Genomic DNA, 8360 nt, shown 5'->3' on the forward strand with positions numbered 1-8360 from the left:
GTTAACAGCAGTAGGGTGTTCAGGCTCGCAGAGGTCAATATTAAAGTCCCCTGCGATAATTAGATGGTTTTTGTTCAGTCTGTTATCTAGTATTAGATTTCTAAGGTTTGAATTGAATTCGGACACATCAGTGTTAGGAATTTTATAGACTGCACCCACAGTCAGGACAGACTCAGCACCCTTGACTCTGAAACTGGCGAAGATATACTCCCCACAGCAGTCTCTAGTTTTAATTATTTTTAAGCATGTTAGTTCTTGGTGGTAGTAAAGAGCAGTACCACCACCTCTCTGAATTTGACGACAGTTGTGAATTGCCGAGTAGTTAGGCATGTTAAAGAGTTGAGTAGTATCCTCTTTCAACCATGTTTCAGTGAGTATAATAAAAGAGAATTTGTTGTCAATAGTTTCAATCAAGGCACTAACATCATCGAAGTGTTTACCTAGGGATCTAACATTCAAGTTGATGACAGAGATATTGTGACTATATGTTAATACATTGTTTACATCATGTGCTGTCAAATATCTGCAATTTTGATCAATGAAGTGATGATTGTCATAGATAGTGGATAAGAGGTTTAGTTCTGGATCTATACGTGTCTGCATAAAATGGCTGTTTGCAGGAAAACAATGCAAGAATGGCAAATTACAAAATAAAAGACAAAGAAAAAAGTAGAATAAAAATTCTGAAGTAATATAAACTTAATGGTAATTTAAGTAAAAAAAAAAAACTTAATGGGAACTAGAATAATTAATAACAATAGATGACCAAAAAAGTAAAAAAGCAATTATGAAATCTATAAAATGAAAAGCTTGCTTACTATACTATAATAAGTACACTATAGTTGAATACTAAAGTTACACTAAAACAAACTGAGGTAGTTTAAATAGAGATACACTCAGGAACACTGGAAAATGAAGTTAATACTAGAGGACACAGGCAAAGCCAGTGTACTATGGAACATGGGAGTAAAAAGAAAAAAGACAATAATAAAGATGACAATATTTTTTTTTTTTTTTTACTGAAGTTAAAACATTTTGAAAGGAAAGGCAGAGCTAAAGTACACAATGGTAGTTAAATGAGATTATAATTTGAATTCAGGCTATACAGCAGCTATCCCACAGTCACTGAGGAAAGAATTAAGGTGAGCTTCAGTTGTTATTGAATAGGTTTTTCTAGTGTCGGTCCTCCTAGCTATAATTTTACCATCTCGCACAAAACAGTGTTTAATTGTAGGGGAATTTGTAGTCTGACGCTGGCAGTTATAATAAACTCCCTAGCAATTACATTAGTCTGACTCTGGCAGTTATATTAGATTGACTCTTGAAGTTATATCAGTCTGCCTGGCAGTTATATTAGGCTGACTCTGGGAGTTATATTAGTTTGACTGACAGTTATATTAGTCTGACTCTGGGAGTTATATTAGTCTGACTCTGGCAGTTATATTATTCTGACTCTGGCAGTTATATTAGTCTGAACCTGGCAGTAACATTAGCCTGACTCTGGCAGTTATATTAGTCTGACTCTGGCAGTTATATTAGTCGGACTCTGGCAGTTATATCAGACTGACTCTGGAAGTTATTAGTCAGAATCTGGTAGATATATTAGTATGACTCTGGCAGTTATAATAGTCTGACTCTGGCAGTTATTAGTCATACTATGGCATTTATAATAGTCTTACTTTAGCAGTTATATTAGTCTGACGCTGGTAGTTATATTAGTCAGACTCTTGCAGTTATATTAGTCAGACTCTTGCAGTTATATTAGTCTGACTCTGGCAGTTATATTAGTCAGACTCTTGCAGTTATATTAGTCAGACTCTTGCAGTTATATTAGTGTGACTCTGGCAGTTATATTAGTCAGACTCTTGCAGTTATATTAGTCTGACTCTGGCAGTTATATTAGTCTGACTCTGGCAGTTATATTATCCTGTCGCTGGCAGTAATATTAATCTGACTCTGGTAGTTATATTAGTCTGACTCTGGCAGCTATATTTGGCTGACTATGGCAGTTATATTAGTTTGACTCTTTTAGTTATCTTAGTCTGACTCTGGAAGTTATATTAGTCTGACTCTAGCAGTTATATTATTTTTACCCTGGCAGTTATATTATTCTGACTCTGACAGTTATATTAGTCAGACTTTGACAGTTATATTAGTGTGACTCAGGCAGTTATATTAGTTTTACCCTGGCAGTTATATTAGTCAGTCTCTGTCAGTTATATTACTGTGACTTTGGCAGTTACATTAGTCTGACTCAGGCAGTTATATTAGTCTGACTCTGGCAATTATATTAGTTTTACCCTGGCAGTCCTATTAGTCTAACCCTGATAGTTATATTAGTCTAACTCTGGCAGTTATATTAGTCTGCCATGGACAGTTATATTAGAGTGACTCTGGCAGTTATATTAACTCACTAGCAATTACATTAGTCTGACTGGCAGTTATGTTAAACTCACTAGCAATTACACTAGTCTGACTCTGGCAGTTATATTAGATTGACTTTTGGAGTTATATTAGTCTGCCTGGCAGTTATATTATTTTGAATCTGGCAGTTAAATTAGTCTGACTCTGGGAGTTATATTAGTCTTACTCTGGGAATTATATTAGTCTGACTAGCAGTTATGTTAGTCTGACTCTGGCAGTTACATTAGTTTGACTCAGGCAGTTATATTAGTCTGACGCTGGGAAGTTATATTAGTTTTAACCGGGCAGTTACCTTAGTCTGACTCTGGCAGTTATATTAGTCTGACTGGCAGTTATATTAGTTGTCGTGACGCTGAACCCCGGTTCATTCCTAACACAGCGGTTACACAACACATAACACCTTGCCTCAGCAACCGTTACTACCACCTATACTCCTACACACACCAGATCCTTGAGGCATACCACTAGGTTTGTACTGGAACACAATGAATGAACATATGGAAGGTATTTAAAGGCCGTCGGGTTTTGTCATTTAATTACAAGAATAGACTCTGACAAATAATAACATATTAACATACTCTATTAGGTAAATACACTTCCAATACCCATTGACCACTTGACATCCGCGATCACCACCCACACTCGTAACTTCCGCCTAAGTCCCTAATACGGAATGATTACTACAACGCTCCACACCCGGTTAGTCTTTCATTCAATACTCACATACTGCAGACTTAACTTGGTCACTAAGATCACATCAGGTTCTCGCATAGCTGTCTGCTACACTTCGCTGCTGCCACAAACGGAGATCCCGGAGAACTTGCCAGTTCAACTCCCACAACAAGACTGACTCCAGTCAGCCATGGCCTCAAACATTTCACCCCGCCTCTCAAGGAAGGTATAATCCGATTAACCTTATCCCTAGAGCGGTAACCTTGATCCTAGAAGCCTGACGAAGAATAATTCCTCTTTCCAGGAATTATTAATTTGGCTAAACAGCTTCGGTCTTAATCCATTGACCTTTCTTAGATATGTGATCCATAGTCTGTCTACTTACATGTACTTCCAATCATCATTCGTTAAGTGTTGTAGTAATGATCCTCTAGCTAATAATTCCTACTAACTTGTGGATTACAACACCACTCCCCTCCTTAAACACGCATATGTCCCCATATGCATCATTGCAATGGTTCCATTAGTGCAAGGACCTGGAGGATGCACCCACCATATGTGTACAACTAAAAAATCATCCAATAAGTTCATCATACACCCGATGAAATAAATTAAAATTTTCCCCGACATGACTCACAACACTTCTCCAACATATACATTATATTCACATCATAGCACAGGTAAAATAGTCTGTAATAATTTTTCCCATCTCCAACAATGCACATATACCTAAACTGCTGACATATAATTACATACAAATATAACCATAAAATTACATGGACCAGAATGCTGGCACTTAAACAGAAATGACACTAGTCATTAATATATACACACACATATATATCTAAGGTTCTTCATCCTTAGTAACAAGTTAATTATAATTTAACATCTTGCCCTGTACTGTTGACATAAGGGCTTACAATGATCACACAATGTTTCACTGGCCTCCTCCACAATTGGCAGCATCACTTCTCTTGTCTTCGTGTCCCATGGTTGCTAGGTCATATATCCTCCATGACTCAGACAAAACCCAGGCTGTCCAACCTGGTGAATGTTGTCAATGTCCCATCGTTGCTCTGAGCTAACGTGATCCTGGCCTCCAGAGCAACGGAGATTCCTACCCCAGGGTCATGTTCTCTCGGGTCTGTGCTGACGTCTCGTTCCAGGGCACCAATCCCAGAACGCTGTAGATACCTCACAGCTCTCTGGTCATCCTTCCTTGCTGTGTTCACCACAGCTGTAGCACATTACTCTAGGCCCATCCGCCCAGAGTGTGTCCACCTGTATTCACACCTTCCCGAACGCTGTACCTGCAAAATATTCCCTCGGAGCCCCCTGGCTCGCTCCCATTATTACATGACACCCCCTCGGCTCCTTACTCTCTCCCCGTATATAGCCTGAGCGCAGCTGCAAAACCATTGCAGCTGGCCCTTATTCCTGCTTTGATGTCAGGGGGCGAATTTCGCCTATAACGTCACGTTGGCTTCACTTCCTCCCCCTTTTTTTTCTAGAATTACTGAATGTAGCCTCATAGCTTCCCTTCTACTCTACCTGAAGCTCTGTGACATGATCCCGAGGGACCTTCTCAAGCCTAACACTAGTAATGGTGCCGATGAGGTAATATACAGTATATACATACACATACAGTATATACATACACATACATTATCACAATAAATACCACATTAAAATCATTTCACAACTAATGTCACTAAAGCATCATACTGCCACTGGCTCGCCTCTAGCTAGATTCCTGTAACAACTTAATTAACGAGAAATTAGTATATCTGTTTGTCTCGTCCACTGCAACCACCAACACCTGAAATTTGAAATTCTGCCTTATAATCTTATCCATAAGACTTACCCACTCCGACTTAATTAATGACAATTTTAATGAGAATAATGAATTTTTATTAGTCTTTTATGAGTTTTGCTAGATATATCGACTTGGCTCGCCTGCTGCAGCCACCAACTCCTGCAATTATCCACATTTCATCTTATTCATAAGACTTACCCACTCCGACACACCATCACCTCTGGTCATCCCAACCACTGATGACCTCATTATAACGCCACACATCCCCACAACTACTTCCTGCGTCCTAACGCACCGACCTTGCTACGCCAATACTCACCTTACCGACCACTACCTGGCGCCCCTGCGCCACCATATACTCCACAACACCACACTCCATACCAGGCGTTCAAACGCCACTACACTACACCACCCAATGGCGTCCCCAACGCCCTCAACACAACACCCGCCGTCCCCAACGCCATCAACACAACACCCGGCGTCCCCAACGCCCTCAACACAACACACGGCGTCCCCAACGCCCTCAACACAACACATGGCGTCCCCAACGCCCGCAACACAACACACGGCGTCCCCAACGCCCTCAACACAACACACGGCGTCCCCAACGCCCTCAACACAACACACGGCATCCCCAACGCCCTCAACACAACACACGGCGTCCCCAACGTCCTCAACACAACACCCGGCGTCCCCAACGCCCTCAACACAACACCCGGTGTTACAACAACCAGTTATGCTACACCTTGGCGCTACAATGCCATGCACTATACTACATCCATAATATCAACAGTCAAAACATGCACATTTCACTACAGTAAATACTATGCATTACGCTGGCGTTTAATAAGCCACTACACGTGCATTACACTACACACCCCGGCGTACAAACGACAATACCCAACCATGCACTACACTTGGCGTCCAAACACCAATACACAACCATGCACTACTCCCGGCGCCACACACCCCCACCAACGGGACACGCTCCCCGTATCCCAAGGTAACACTCTCCATAATGCTACCTGCACCCACTAAAAATCTCCATGGACCTCTCCAGGGTACACTAGACGGCGAACCCCAGACGTCAAATTATGCGTCGCTCGCTATGCCAAGGCGTCCATAATTCACTGCGCCTATTTTCTGTATCTACACCTGACAACGCAGGAACCTGCGCAGTACTTTAGGTAATATTTCATTATCCTTAAAATATTAGATTTACACTTTAACTTAAATTTAATTGACTTCAAATTACGCAATTTTCACGCTTGATCTGTCCTTAGCAATGTTTTCTCATTATTACCGCCTTACCAACGATATAAAACAAACTCCAAGGTGCGGCTCGCTGGGCCCACCCATCGCTTGGCCCACACATGGCCCACGCTGGCCCACACATGGCCCACGCCGGCCCGCATTCACCCGCGCTAGTTTACCTCGCCACTCTGTATACTCCGCACTACGAACAAAGTATAATCCGCACTACGAACACTGTATAATCCGCACTACGAACACTGCACTTGTTTTGGATCCCGATGCTTCAGTGGTCCAGACTTGCATCTTAGCCGTCTCTCATTGCGGGAATCTGGAAAGAAAGAAATAAACCCCACATGTGCCCCACAATGGCCTAGTCCCTTTAATTAACTAACACCTCTGACCTAGTCTCACCTGACCCTTCTTTCCTCCGTCTAGTAACCACCATTCTCACCACAACCCGACGTCTACTATTTCCCGAACATTCCCTCACCAACTAAACCAGAAACACACTTCCTTCATCTCGCAAAGTGTTCCACAACCTGTTTGCGCTGCCACCAAATATGTCGTGTACCAATTCCCTAACATTCCCTCACAAACCAAACCAGGAACACTATGAGGGGACAGATGGAAGGTATTTAAAGGCCGTCGGGTTTTGTCATTTAATTACAAAGAATAGACTCTGACAAATAATACCATATTAACATACTCTATTAGGTCAATACACTTCCAATATCCATAGACCACTTGACTTCCGCGGTCACCACCCACACTCGTAACTTCCGCCTAAGTCCCTAATACGGAATGATTACTACAACGCTCCACACCTGGTTAGTCTTTCATTCAATACCCACATACTGCAGACTTAACTTGGTCACTAAGATCACATCAGGTTTTCGCATAGCTGTCTGCTACACTTCGCTGCTGCCGCAAACGGGGATCCAGAGGACTTGCCAGTTCAACTCCCACAACAAGACTGACTCCAGTCAGCCATGGCCTCAAACATTTCACCCCGCCTCTCAAGGAAGGTATAATCCGATTAACCTTATCCCTAGAGCGGTAACCTTGATCCTAGAAGTCTGACGAAGAATAATTCCTCTTTCCAGGAATTATTAATTTGGCTAAACAGCTTCGGTCTTAATCCATTGACCTTTCTTAGATATGTGATCCATAGTCTGTCTACTTACATGTACTTCCAATCATCATTCGTTAAGTGTTGTAGTAATGATCCTCTAGCTAATAATTCCTACTAACTTGTGGATTACAACATAGCCTGACTCTGGCAGTTATATTAGTCAGACTGTCAGTTATATTATGCTGACTTTGGCAGTTATGTTAGTCTAACTCTGGCAGTTATATTAGGCTGACTCTGGCAGTTATATTAGTCTGACTCAGGCAGTCATACTAGGCTGACTCAGGCAGTTATATTAGTTAGACTCAGACAGCTATATTAGTCTGACTCGGGCTATCAGTATAAATCTGATAGTTTTATTAGACTGGCCCTAGCAGTTATATTAGGCTCACTATCAATTACATTAGTCTGACTTTGGTAGTTATATTATATTGACTCTGGGAGTTATATTAGTCTGACTGGCAGTTATATTAGTCTTACTCAAGCAGTTACATTAGTATGACTCTGGTAGTTATATTATTCTAACTCTAATTAGTTATATTAGTTATATCTAATTAGTTATATTAGGCAGTTATATTAGTCTGAATCTGGAAGTTACATTAGACTAACTCTGGCAGTTGTATAAATCTGACTCTAGTAGTTATATTAGTCTGACTCTGGCAGCTATATTTGGCTGACAATGGCAGTTATATTAGTCTAACACTGGCAGTTATTTATCGAACTGAGGCAGTTATATTAGTCAGACTCTGGCAGTTATATTAGCCTGACTTTTGCAGTTATATTAATTCTGACTCTGGTAGTTATATTAGTCTGACTCTAGTAGTTATATTAGTCTGAATCTGGAAGTTATATTATTTTGACTGGGAGTTATATTAGTCTGCCTCTGGCAGTTATTAGGCAGACTATGGCGGTTATATTAGCCTGACTCTATCAGTTATATTAGTCTGACTCTGGCAATTAAATTAGAAATACTCTGGAAGTTAAATTATTCTCAATCCGGCAGTTATGTTAATCCGACCCTGACAGTTATATTAGTCTGATTGGCAGTTATAATACTCAGACTCT

At 40.9% G+C, this 8360-nt stretch overlaps 1 pseudogene; it reads right to left on the reverse strand.

The window, feature by feature from the left end:
* LOC123751800 (macrophage mannose receptor 1-like) overlaps positions 1-6327 on the reverse strand; it is a 111041-nt pseudogene extending 104714 nt beyond the window's left edge.
* Between the last annotated feature and the right edge of the window lie 2033 nt (positions 6328-8360).

The sequence above is a fragment of the Procambarus clarkii genome, chromosome 61 (assembly GCF_040958095.1).
Source record: "Procambarus clarkii isolate CNS0578487 chromosome 61, FALCON_Pclarkii_2.0, whole genome shotgun sequence".
Classification (NCBI taxonomy): Eukaryota; Metazoa; Arthropoda; class Malacostraca; order Decapoda; family Cambaridae; genus Procambarus; species Procambarus clarkii.